Raw genomic sequence first — 13551 nt, 5'->3', positions numbered from 1 at the left:
CTGGCCCTGGGCAGTGAGGGGATTAGCACCTGGGACACCAGCTAAGGAGGGTGTGCCAGGTCCCCCAGCACTGCTGGCCCACCCCCGACACGCTCAAATTCTCGCCAGGCCTCAGCCGCCTCCCTGTGGGGCAGGGCTCGGGACCTACAGCCAGCCATGCCTAAGCACCCCCCCACCCCTGCCCGTGGGCTCCCACGTGGCCCAAGCCTCCCCGACGGGCACCACCCCCTGCTCCATGGCACCCCGTCCCATCAACCACCCAAGGGCTGAGGAGTGTGGGCGCATGGCGTGGCAGTGGCGGGCAGCTCCGCCCGTGGCCCTGGTGCAGGATCCACTAGGCAAAGCCAGCTGGGATCCTGAGTTGGGTGGGGACTTGGAGAACTTTTATGTCTAGCTGGAAGATTGTAAATGTACCAATCAGCACTCTGTGTCTAGCTCAAAGTTTGTAAATGCACCAATCAGTACTCTGTGTCTAGCTCAAGGTTTGTAAGTGCACCAATCAGTGCTCTGTGTCTAGCTAATCTAGTGGGGACTTGGAGAACTTTCATGTCTAGTTAAAGGATTGTGAATGCACCAGTCAGCACTCTGTGTCTAGCTCAGGGATTGTAAATGCACCAAGCAGCACCCTGTCAAAACGGACCAATAAGCTCTCTGTAAAATGGACCAATCAGCTCTCTGTAAAATGGACCAATCAGCAGGACGTGGGTGGGGTCAGATAAGGGAATAAAAGCTGGCTGCCCCAGCCAGCAGTGGCAACCCGCTCAGGTCCCCTCCCACGCTGTGGAAGCTTTGTTCTTTCGCTCTTTGCAATAAACCTTGCTGCTGCTCACTCTTTGGGTCCGCGCTGCCTTTATGAGCTGTAACACTCACCGCGAAGGTCTGCAGCTTCACTCCTGAGGCCAGCGAGACCACGAACCCACCGGAAGGAACAAACAACTCCAGACACGCCGCCTTTAAGAGCTGTGACACTCACCGCAAAGGTCTGCAGCTTCACTCCTGAAGTCAGCAAGACCACAAACCCACCAGAAGGAAGAAACTCCAGACACATCTGAAGGAACAAACTCTGGACACACCATCTTTAAGAACTGTAACACTCACTGCGAGGGTCTGTGGCTTTGTTCTTGAAGTCAGCGAGACCAAGAACCCACCAATTCTGGACGCACCTTCACCATAAACATCTAGAGGCTAGGAATGCCTAACCTTCTGAGAATGCAACCCAGTAAGTCCCAGCCTCATTTTCCTAGCCCTCGTTCAAAATGGAGTTGCTGTGGTGCAAACGCCTCTGACAACATCATCAAATGGAATGCAGCAATTTCAGTTGTAACTTAACTATCTCAAGCTAGTAGTGAGATAGTTCAGTTCACATTGTGTTGGGCAGATGTGTTTACCTTAAACATTTAAAATATCTCAAAATGCCCCTGTGAGTTCCTCAGGGTGCCCCCAGGCACCTCAGTGCACGGTTTGGGAACTGAGGTAGTAAACCGACGCTCAAAGGTTGGAAGTAACTTTCTATCATAGCTTTAAAACTTTCATAAGCCCTTGAGTGATCTGGGTCTTGTTTTAATGTGGATTCTAATTCAGTAGGTCTGGGGTAGAACGCCCAAGGTGCTGTTTTTCTAACAAGCTCCTGAGCATGGAGGATGCTGCCAGTTGATGGACCAGCAAGGCTTTACAAGATCGAGTCAGGAGAGGTGGGGCAGGTAAGTAACATAACAATCCAGGTCTCCAAAGCTCTTTTCCAGAACTATACTACTTCCCATGAAATAAACTGTAGGGAAAATTTAAAAATTCTATTACTGGACTTTCAGTTCCCATTTGGCATATAAAGAAGCTTGGAAGTGATCTCTCCCATCCCCGCAGTAAGAAAAAAAGCTGACCAAACTGAAAATCAACTCTTCATAGGTCCACTACAGGATTGAGGCAACAGGACAAGCTGCTGCCCTCCAAAATCAGAGACAAACAGGTAGATACAGAGAATCTCAACTTACCAGAAGACGGGGTCAGAAGCAGAAACCTCCTGGAGACCAGGAAATGTTAACGTGTAATTGACAAATTGCGACTGGGAACAGTTTTGAGAGTTACAACTCACCTCCTATGCTTCCCATGAGTGTTTCCTCCGGGAGCCAAACCAGGTTCTCACAATGAAGATTAGAGAAAATCCCCCAGCACTTCTGACAGGGGAAGGGGAAAAGTAGCCTTTCTTAAATACACCCAGAGCCTTCTGGTCTTCTGAACAATGCCCCTCAGGAGAAACTATTTAACCAGAGCCTAACCTCTGGGGCCTGCCTCTGGCGCTTTCTCTCTCATTTCTCTCTTGCTTTGACCTTGCCAGATTCTTGTTGCCACTGGATCAACCAATTGTATTAGTTTTCTAATTGTTACTGTAACTAATGATCACAAATGTAGAAATTTTAAACAACACAGATTTATATCACAGTGTGTAGGTCTGATGTTTAGTGGGCTCAGCTGATTTCTCTGCCTGAGTCTCTCAAGGCTGCAATTGCACTGGAAACAGGGTTTCGTTCCTTTCTGGAACTCTGAGGGAGAGTCTACCTGCAAGAGCATGCAGGTTGTCGGCAGAACTGGGTTCCATTTGGCTGTATGAGGTTTTATGTTCCATAGGGTCCCCCTTTCTTGCTGACAGAGGCTGAAGATGGTTCTCATTCTAGAGGCTGCCCACATTCCTTGGCTCATGGCTCCCTTCTTCCATCTTCAAAGCCAGCAACAATGGTCGACTTTGAATTTCCTCTGGATTTCTCTTCCCTACCACATCTCTAACTCTCTTCTCACTCTTCCACTTTTAAGGGCCCATGTGATTGCATTGCGTCCACCTGGATAGTCCCGGATGCTCTCCCTGTCCTAAGGTCTATTACCTTAATTTTATCTGCAAAATCTCCTTTGCCATGTGACAAAACATATTCATGGGTTCCAGGAATTAGGGTAATTATTTGGCCCATTATACTGACTATCAACAAAATCCAGGCAGGAGCTAGAGAAACACTCTTAAAAATTTTTAAGTAGTTTCAACTATGACCTACAAAAATGACTGCTTTCATGCCAGCAAAACTGGCTACATAATTTTCAGGGTCCAGTGAATTCAAAATTATACTATTAAAATAAATATTATAAATACATATTTTTATATATGTGTCTCTGTGTGTTGTGTTTTAAAATTTTGTATTTTTAATGTTGCAGATCCTTGGACGTGGGGGATAGTGGAGAAGTGAGTGAGGACTCTCACAGGCCCGTAGGAGAATTGGTGTATGTGTCCCCTGGCTGCTGGGTTCCTCTGCTTTCTTGTCAGTTACTGGACCAATGCAGCATGTTATAGCTTGGGACAGAGAAGTAGAGTCAGGCATCTCCCATTCCCAGAGGCCAGCTGCCCTAAGCCATTGTGGATGGGTGACTCCCAAGGGTATTGCAGCTTCCATGTCGGGATGCCCTAGGTAACTGGATAGGGGGTGAATAAAAGTCTCATTCCTGCCAAGTCCCTTCCAGTTGTGCTGTGGTGCTGGAAGCCCAGAGTGGGGGTGCACCCATGCCCTGGCCCCCAATGCCATGAAGCACGTGTGTCCAGCCCAACCCCCTGCCTTGTCCAGGTCCAGGCACTGCCGGGCATGGTGGGCAGCAGCATTCACAAGGTAGGAGGGTAAGGAAGAGAAAGCCACGTGGGGCTTGGAGAGCCAGGGCATGGGACACAGGAAGCTGAGAGCTCACCCAGGGGAGACAGGGAAGGCAGTGGCAGGAGGGACTGCACTTGAGCTGAGACTTCAAGCCCTCAGCACACACTCCATGGTCCCATAGATGTCAGTTACGAAACACAAATTCAAAGCTAAAATTATTAAAAGTTTCGATACGGAAGTCACAAAGCATTATACCCCACACACAGGTCATTCTGAGCACAGGGCCCCATGTGACTGCACTGGTCACACAGCCACAAAGCCACCCTGCATGCCAGGATGAAGTCTCATCAGCACATGTAACTCCGTGGTTGCTCACAGCTGTACTTCATCTGCTTAAGATCCTGCCCAGGAACTAAGCTCTGGAAAGAATGAGGTTTGAGCAGCCAGTCTTACTCCATCAACTCTGCTTCCCTTCAAATCAGCAATGTCCCTAGGGCCACTTCACCCTTAACAAGCCATGGTGGCCCTTGTGCTTTCACACCAGACGCATGCCTTGGCCTAGAGAGCAGGACCACTGCCTGGCCAGCAGGAGACAAAGCCCCTTCCCTACAGTGCACCTGTGGTGTTCCATTTCCGCAAGGCAGGGATGTTCATGAGTATTAGTCCATTTTCACACTGCTGTAAAGAACTACCTGAGACTGGGTAATTTACGAAGAAGAGAGGTTTAATTAATTTACAGTGTCACAGGCTTAACAGGAAGCATGACTAGGGAGCCTCAAGAAACTTACAATCATAGCAGAAGGTGAAGGTGAAGGTGAGCAAGAACGTCTTCCCATGGCAGAGAGGAGAGAGAGATGGTAATCGAAGGGGGAAGTGCAACACTTTTAAAACAACCAGATCTCCTGAGAACTCACTCACTGTCATGAGAACAGCAAGGGGGATGTCTGCCCCCATGATTCAATCGCCTCCCACCAGTCCCCTCCCCTGACACGTGGGGATTACAATGCGAGATAAGATTTGGGTGGGGACACAGAGCCAAACCATATCACCATGCAAAGCACATACACTCAGCTCTTTTTAGGAGGAAACTCAGTATGCATGAAATTGAATTTCATCCATGAAAGCAATTCAATTGAATGTCACAGTCCTCATAAGGTATTTATTTAAGGCAAGTCAAAGCTATTCAGTAGGGCATACAACAAATCAGGTTACTTCCTTGCTAAGAAGAGTTACCTCAACACCGCTGACACACTCCCATGCCAATAAGAACATGAGATGATTCAGTAAAAATTCAGCAATGCCTTAGCCTCGCTAAGTGTTCCTGTCAACCACCAGAATGTAGGCACCATAGTTCTTGTAGCAGGTTGGAAGCAGCAGAGGGTTCAATTAAAAAAGGGAATCATCCACGACTGATGACTAATAATGTGGCAGTAATTGTAACATTTAAAAAATTGCCATCTATAATCAAAAATGCCTTCTAGGAGAGTGGATCCTGGGAGAATGAAAGGCTTTTAACTTCTGCCAAATTCTTAAATGGACTTGGATATGCAGAGTTTGACCTGGAGCTTAACTTTGGTGGAAGGGACAGAAGAAACTGAAATGAGAAGAATTTGGTTTTGCTCCCAAGAGGGGAGACAGCAGAGGCATTTGGTGAAAAGCTGGAGCCGGCATTATAGACAAATGCCAAGGGTTTTTTTTTTTTTTTTTTTGGAAACAGGGATGTCCTGAACGCAATATTGTGTCTGTTGCTATAGTAACAGGATGATATAGAAATACTGATTGAGATTCATTCTTGACCCCAGAGGTTACAAAATGGTACGGGGGATAACAATAGGTACAGGGCACTATAGAGAACAAAGTACCCAGATTCTCCAGGCTCATTAAGGCTACTGGCATTGATATGGAATCTGTGTTGACAATGAGCTAGCCTAGCAGGGTGACCAACACTTGCCATGAGCAGTCGCATCAAGATAGGCCTGTGGGCAGTAAAGGATTAACCTTGTCCAAGGGAAAGGTGTGACCCTTGCTAAAATCCTGGGAGTGAACCTCTGTGTCTTAGAAATATTCTACCTGATAAGAGTGTCTTTGTTTATCTGGGAGTCTTGGGCCAGGTAGTATCAGCTTAACCTCTAACAGCTGGACACTGAAGTCAGCCACGTGGGCTGTCAGCCATGCCTACATGGCTGGCCCCCAATAAAAACCTTGGATGCCAAGGCTTGGGTGCGCTGCCCTGGTTCGTAATGCTCTGTGCACGTTGCCGCATGTCATTCCTAGAATGAAGTGCTGCTCCATGACTCCACCGGGGGAGGACAACCAGAAGCTCATGCCTGGTCTCTCATGGACTCTGCTCTGTACACCTCTTCCCATTATAGGAGTTATTAAGAGATTATTTTAGGCAGATAGAGAGGAAAACGGGTCCTTAGGAAGTTTTTGTTTCTTTTAAAGCAGCTCCAGAAACATTTCTTGTCTAGCAGAAAAGCCCTGGTTCTTAGAGCCGGGATGGCAACCTTTGATATGTATTGCTGGCCATTAGAAACTGGGTCCACCCAAACATGACGATTCCCACCGTGGTCCTCTTGCCCTTGCCCTGACATGTGCCTGGCAACATGGCCACCCCCACATATCCCCAGGTATGAGAACATCATGGCGCCCTGTATTTGCATATTAAAAGCTAGGGTGGGAGGGCCGGCTTTTTCGTGGGCTACGTAAATGACATGCCTGGTCAAACCAATCCCCTAAGCCCTATGGAAATCAGATACCACCTCCTCCAGCCTCCTCATATAAGCAACCACTTTTCTGCCACACGGGGGATTTTCTCTTTGTTTGGATCCCCAACCTGTCTCTGTACAGGGGAGCTGTTTTCTTCTTCCTTCCTTCTTTCTTGCCTATTAAACTCTCCACTCCTTAAAACCAATGCACGTGTGTCCGTGTTGTTTTATTCAATTCGACTTGAGAGGAAGAACCCTGGTGTTCCTCCACTCATCAGAGCCGTATCATTTCCTCTGCTGATTTTAATCTGTGTGCCTCCATTGTAACAAATTGTTACTGTGAGTGTAGCAACTCTTCTGAGTTCTGTGAATCCTTGGAGAGAATCATGGAAGCTGACAGTGGTCTTGGGGACCCCCTGAACTGCAGCCTGTCTCTTCTTCCCACCAGATGAGCTCTGAGGAAAGAAAGGGTGGGGAGAACAGAGCAGCCCTACCCCTCTTGGTTTCAGAGGCCCAGATCGTGGGACCCTGCTCTTCCCTGAAAGGGGGGGGATACTGAATATAACAGTGAAGTTTCAAAGATATTTAAGGTGATGGATATCCCAATTACACTGCTTTGATCTTTACAAATTATATGAATGTGTTAAATTGTCACGTATACTTCAAAAATATATACATTATGTGTCAATAAAAAATTAACAAATTTTTATAACCAAAATCAGGCTGTTATAGTGAAAGTGTCTGGAAAGTAAGTCAGCCCGAGCTGTGGGGAGAGCCGGCCTGATGCCTTCACCCAGCCCAGTAGGAGGAGTCACTGAGAACAAGTTTCTTTTGGTGCCTTACCATTTGAGATGCCTCAGTGAAGTAGAGCACATTACAATATGAATCTGTCTGCTACTCACCAAATGACTTGTGTGTTACTAGTTTGTTATTGTTATTTATTTAATTATTATTTCTGATGGGAGTTAAGAGGGTTGAACCAGCATGTGACTAGACAGAGTATAAATGAGAAGCAGCACGTTGGGTCCCTTATGGGACCAAAAGGATCCCTAAACTGTGCTAACTGGGCAGAGGCAGGACCCGGAGCTATCTCAGGCTAGTAGTGAGATAGTTCAGTTCACATTGTGTTGGCAGATATTGCTGTGTTTCCCTTAAACGTTTAAAATATCTCAAAATACACCAGACGCCTCAGTGCACGGTTTGGGAACTGAGGTAGTAAACTAATGCCCAAAGCTTGGAAGTAACTTTCTATCATAGCTTTAAAACTTTAATAAGCCCTTGAGTGATCTGGGGTCTTATTTTAATGTGGATTCTAATTCAGTAGGTCTGGGGTAGAACGCCCTAGATGCTGTTTTTCTAACAAGCTCCTGAGCGTGGAGGATGCTTCCAGGTGATGGACCAGCAAGGTTTTACAAGATCTAGTCAGGAGAGCTGGGGCAGGTAACATAACAATCCAGGTCTCCAAAGCTCTTTTCCAGAACTATACTACTTCCCATATAATAAACTGTAGGGAAAATTTAAAAATTCTATTAGTGGACTTCCAGTTCCCATTTGGCATATAATGAAGCTTGAAAGTGATCTCTCCCACCCCTGCAATAAGAAAAAAAGCTGAACAAACTGAAAATCAATTCTTCTTAGGTCCACCGCAGGATTGAGACAACAGGACAAGCTGCTGCCCTCCAAAATTAGAGAGACAAACAGGTAGATATAGAGAATCTCAACTTACCAGAAGACGGGCTCCGAAGCAGAAACCTCCTGGAGACCAGGAAACGTTAACGTGTAATTAACAAATTCTTTGAGAGTTAAAACTCTAGGTAGCCTCCTATACTTCCCATGAGTGTTTCCTGGGGGAGCCAAACCAGGTTCTCACAATGAAGATTAGAGAAAATCCCCCTCCCACCCACCCCCCGCACTTCTGACGGGGGGAAGGGTAAAAATAGCCTTTCTTAAATACACCCAGAGCCTTCTTGTCTTCTTAACAATCCCCCTCAGGAGAAACTATTTAACCAGAGCTAGCAACTATTTAACTGGAACTAGAGGGAATGGGTGTGAGATCGCACACACCCTGGGAATTAGCAAAGATCTCAGAGTGGGCTTGGGCTTTCTTCCCCAGTCTGCAGAGGCGGGGCAGGGTGGCCCTGGCTATATTTGAGCTGCATAAAGATTACCCTGTTTATAAATGAGAGACAAGTGGGAGGGAGTCATCTCCTTGGTCTCTAAAACCAAAGAGGTGTGATAAGGGCATAAATTCCCCAAGTGGGTCATGGGATGGGATGGTGGTAACAGGAGCCACTGCTTCACACCCTTGGGTCCCAGGCCCGCGTATTCCACCTAAGGGGGATGCAGCACCACACAAATGCCTTTGCTTAGAATGTGCCCTGGGCCCCGGAGGAAAGCACCCCATCTTCACATGGTGTCGCCTCTGAGCTGGAACTTAAGCAGAGGTTTTGAAAGCCATTCCGTTGCTTTGTCAGCGGGCAGCTGAGGAATAATGTGGTTTGTGCTATGACACGTGGATCTTCTGATAATGTGCCCACCTCCTTTGCTGCAAAGTCGTCTGACAATAGTGCTGTCTGAGGCCCTGTGGGCACAAAACACAAATCCATACCTGGAATATGTATATTCTGTCACGATGAATCTCTGTCCCCACAGGGTGCTAAGGGTTTAATATAACTTGCCACCACATGGCTGGCTGGTCTTCTCAAAGGGTGGTGCCATACTGGGGACTGAGCACTGGTTTCTCATCTGGGCAGGTTGGGTGTTTGGAGGTGGCAGAGTTCAGCCTGGGTGGGTGGGAGGGCACACTGTTGGGCTCATGTACGGCTTCTGTATGCTACAACAGCTCCTCCATTCACGAATCTGCAGCACTTGCCCAGGGATGCCAAGACAGAGGCTGGCTGTCATTTTCTCTGTATATGAATGTGTAATATAAATAAAAACTTCCCAAGGACCCTTTTGTTGTTTAGCGTCGCATCTTTATGGCTCCTCTTTGGTGGGTATGAATGTGTAATATAAAGATAATCACACTTGGTGCCAAGTTCCACGTGTCTACCCATATCCTTCTATCTTGCTGTCCCCGTTGTTCCAACCTTTCTCCTTCCAGGCCTCTGACCAGCCAGCCATTTGTCATTGCCATGAATGCAATGATACTCTTTATTTTGGGCCCATCTTCTTTCCATATAAAGTGGAAAACCAAGTGCCCTTCTTAAAGTGTTTCCCACAAGGAGGATTTTTCATCACCACTGTCCTTCAAGGCCACCCGTGAATGGGGCTGTGATGCCGTTGCTGTCCATTTTCAGCTTGCTCTCAAATACCGACCTGGCCCATTTGTAAAAACAGCTTGGACGTTTTCCTCTTCTGCCAGCTGGTCAGAGGGAGAGATGGTGAGGTGAAGTGGTGGGGGATGCGAGAGTTGGGCTATCTGCTCTTTTGGCTTGTTTGGGTACTCACTCAACCTGCTCATGCACCATTGCATGGGTATCTCCTTCCACCTCAGGATGAATTCCTGCGGGCTTCACCCTACATTATGCTTAGCGAATTGGACAGAACCCAGCTCATCATGGCCTGCTCTGGTCATGTTAACAGGGCATCCTATGTGCCCCTTCTCAACCAAGCCTCAGTAGCACACCAGGAGCTGTTTATTAAAGAGCATTTAGTTCTCTGCTGAAAATGTCATGGCCATACTCCAGAACCTTGGGGATCTAAGTTTGGTTCTCCCATTGGAGCTCACCATGAACACCACACAGCATATTTTCCTACCATGGAAATCATAGGCTCTGGTGAGTGCTGCAGTCCCAACAACAGGGCTGTTTCCACCGCAGAAGCTGGAATCTCTTCAGAGTTCCTTTCCTTTCTGCTTTGAACCTCCCTCCAAGCTGGCAGCTGTTTGTGTTCTCCATGATATACTTAGGAGCAGTAACCATAGTTATGGAAGCTGTTGTCTCCAGAACTCCAAGGGTCCAACCCGGGTTCCTTCTAGTGATTAGAGGCTCAACATGCAATAATTCATTCTCTGTTTTGGAGAGGAAGTTGTAGAAATCCCAGACCAATGGGCCTTTAATATTTTTCTGACGTGGTGGACCTGAGTTTTCCTAGCAAAGGTGCCATATCTGGTCCAGCCCCTGCAAGTGGGGCTACTATTTGGTTGAGTTTGTGGCATCCCAGTTATCTTCAGGATTTGTTTGTTTGTTGTAGGGACCAGAACTGGTAAATTAGGTAAAAACTGCACCTTTCAAACTTTTAAGAGTGGCTATGATTTCTACTATTTCCCCCCAGGATGTGAAATTGTCTTTGATTTGCTATCTCGGCCAGGGTGGGGTATAGTTTTAGATGTTTCCATTGGTTCTCCCCAGTGCAATAACTCTTATCACAGAGGCCAAAGCACCAACCTGGGGCTTGTGCCCATTATTAAGAATGGTGACTCCACTGTGCATCCATAAAAAGGAATGAGATCATGTCCTTTGCAGGCACATGGATGAAACTGGAATCCATCATCCTCAGCAAACTAACACAGGAACAGAAAACCAAACACCACATGTTCTCACTCATAAGTGGGAGTTGAACAATGAGAACACATGGACACAAGGAGGGGAACAAAACACACCAGGGCCAGTCAGGGGGTGGGAGGCAAGAGAAGGAGAACATTAGGGCAAATAGCTAATGCATGAGGGGCTTAAAACCTAGATGATGGGTTGATAGGTGCATCAAACCACCATGACACACATATACCTATGTAACAAACCTACATATTCTGCACTTGTATCCCAGAAATTAAAGTTAAAAAAATAAATAAAATAAAAGATAGCGATTCCAATCGCATAGTCAACAGTGAGGAAAATGGCTATCCAGTGGGCCCACAGACGCAGTGGATCTACTGTGAGCCAGCCCTGGGCCAGGAGTCCATTGGTTTCCTGCCCTTCATATCCCACCTCTAACTGGGGGCTCAGGATGAAGCTCTGGAGCTTTGCCTCTCAGTGCCAATTTGGACCCTGCATCTACCAGTCCTTGACATGTTTGGGTCTTTCCCTGCCCCCAGTGCGTGTTTACCTGAGTAAATGGCAGTAAATCTCTTTGAGGAAGACTTTGAAATCGTTATCATGTGCACTTGACTTGTTGTCACAGGGTCTTCATCCTGGGAACTTAGCCTGTCTGTCAGTTGGTGGGATCTGACTTTGAAAACTTGCTCGGGTCTAGCAGCTGGGTAAAGGATGAGGACCTTTTCACTGGGATGACTGCCCTTAGCCATCTTCGATTTTGTTTGATTGTACATGTTGGTCAGTACTTTTGATAGCTGTCCATTCATTCTGTCCATAGGGTTACTGTGTCCTGTTTCCCATCTCCATTAATGTTCAGACTCTGCTATCACTGTATTAGTAACCACCTAGCTTTTGTGACAATTGACCACAACCACCTTCTCCATTGTTTGGGGCACCTGTTGGCCTCACTGTTGTCTGTGAATTCAGTTTTGTGATGTTCTATTTTATCATCATCCCTTGGCTATGGAGGATGGTCCCAACACCAGGGCATTCTTCATCGCTTTGCTGAAAGGTGTGTTCTTCAGGTCCTCCTCCAGAGCAGTCTTCCGGGGGGTTTTCTGAGCTAGTAGTGGATCCACTGCAGCATGCACAGGGTGATGCTTCTACATGCCAAGGAGTGCCAAAGATTGCCAGCAAACCACAACAAATCTCGGTTCATTTTCCAGGGCTGCTGTCACAAACTACCACAAACTACGTGGCTCAAACAACAGAATGTATCATCTCACAAATCTGGAGGCTGAAAGTGTGAGATGAAGGTGTCAGAGGCCTGGCTCCTTCTGAGAGCTCTGAGTGAAGGGTTTGTTCTGGGCCACTCTCCTTGGCCTGTGGATGGTGGTCTTCTCCCTGCTTCTTCACAGCATCGTCCCTCTATGCATCTCTCTTCAAATTTTCTCTTCTTTTTTTTTTGAGACAGAGTCTTGCTCTGTCACCCAGACTGGAGTGCAGTGGCGCAATCTCAGCTTACTTCAAGCTCCACCTCCAGGGTTCACGCCATTCTCCTGCCTCAGCCTCCTGAGTAGCTGGAATTACAGGCGCCCGCCACCACGCCTGGGTAATTTTTTGTATTTTTAGTAGAGACGGGGGTTTCACCATGTTAGCCAGGATGGTCTCGATCTCCTGACCTCATGATCTGCCTGCGTCGGCCTCCCAAAGTGCTATGATTACAGGTGTGAACCACTGCACCCGGCCAAATTTTCCCTTCTTAAAAGAACACCGGTCATATTGGATTAGGAACCCTACTCAGCTCCAGGATGACCTCACCTTTACTTCACTAATTACATCTGCAAAGGCCTTGTTTCCAAATAAGATCACATTCTGAGGTGCTGCGGGTTAGGACCTCAGCATATGGATTTTGGAGGACACAATTCATACATAACAATATGTATGGTAGCAATGATTATTAAACACCTTTTATAAATTCATGACTTCAAAGGAAGAGCTCTTGAATCCCAGTTTTGGGACGCAGGGAACATTACCCCAGTGGCAGTGGCCCACATACCCCCACATTCCGTACTACAGGACACATGGGCAAGCCTCCAGCTTCTTGGAGGATGGACCATGTGGGTGACATCTGCAGGTATAGAATGAAGTACAGGCAAGAGGAGAGCAGGAAATGATGAATGAATATTGATAAACTGTGATTTATTTTAGTATTTTAAAAAGATGCTTTCTTAAACTTGCCTTCTTTTTATATTATCTTCGATATGTTGCCTCAAGCACAAAAATGGGGAAAACTACTGCACTAACAATCTGATGAAAACGTTGGACTGTTGGCTTTCCTCAGCTGATTTGTGGTCACTACTGGGCTCTCGTTGTCTTCTTAAAGTCTCACTTTAGCTCCCGCTATTCGGACAGCCTCAAAGCCCAGTGTCGGGCAGTTTGGATCTGAGTCAAGCAGTAATCAGAGCGGTTGGGCTTGGTCTGTATTCTCCGAATGAAAATTTTGCAGATAACCTTTTTCTGCAGAGCAGAAGTGGCTGGGCACCCTTGCGAGATGAGAACCACCAGATGGCGCTGAATCCTCAATTAAAAAAAGAGCCTGGTGTGTCCTTCAGGCCCTGAAGGCATGATAATCTTGGGGACCCACAAAAGTGTTTTCATTTATTTTAAAATCAGAAGAAAAAAAGTGAATATAATATTCCTGGATTATATTCACCTTTCTACTAATGCAATCATTAAATATAC

At 46.7% G+C, this 13551-nt stretch overlaps 1 long non-coding RNA gene across 1 annotated transcript in view; it reads right to left on the bottom strand.

Moving 5' to 3' along the window:
• The window catches only part of LOC134736207 (uncharacterized), a 132582-nt gene extending 124450 nt beyond the window's left edge, over positions 1–8132 (bottom strand). The window contains exon 1 of the long non-coding RNA XR_010120064.1: positions 8058–8132. This is a non-coding gene — a long non-coding RNA (uncharacterized lncRNA). The remainder of the gene's footprint in view (positions 1–8057) is intronic.
• Positions 8133–13551: the final 5419 nt, after the last annotated feature.

The sequence above is a fragment of the Symphalangus syndactylus genome, chromosome 3 (assembly GCF_028878055.3).
Source record: "Symphalangus syndactylus isolate Jambi chromosome 3, NHGRI_mSymSyn1-v2.1_pri, whole genome shotgun sequence".
Classification (NCBI taxonomy): domain Eukaryota; kingdom Metazoa; phylum Chordata; class Mammalia; order Primates; family Hylobatidae; genus Symphalangus; species Symphalangus syndactylus.
This window is presented reverse-complemented; position numbering and strand designations above follow the sequence as displayed.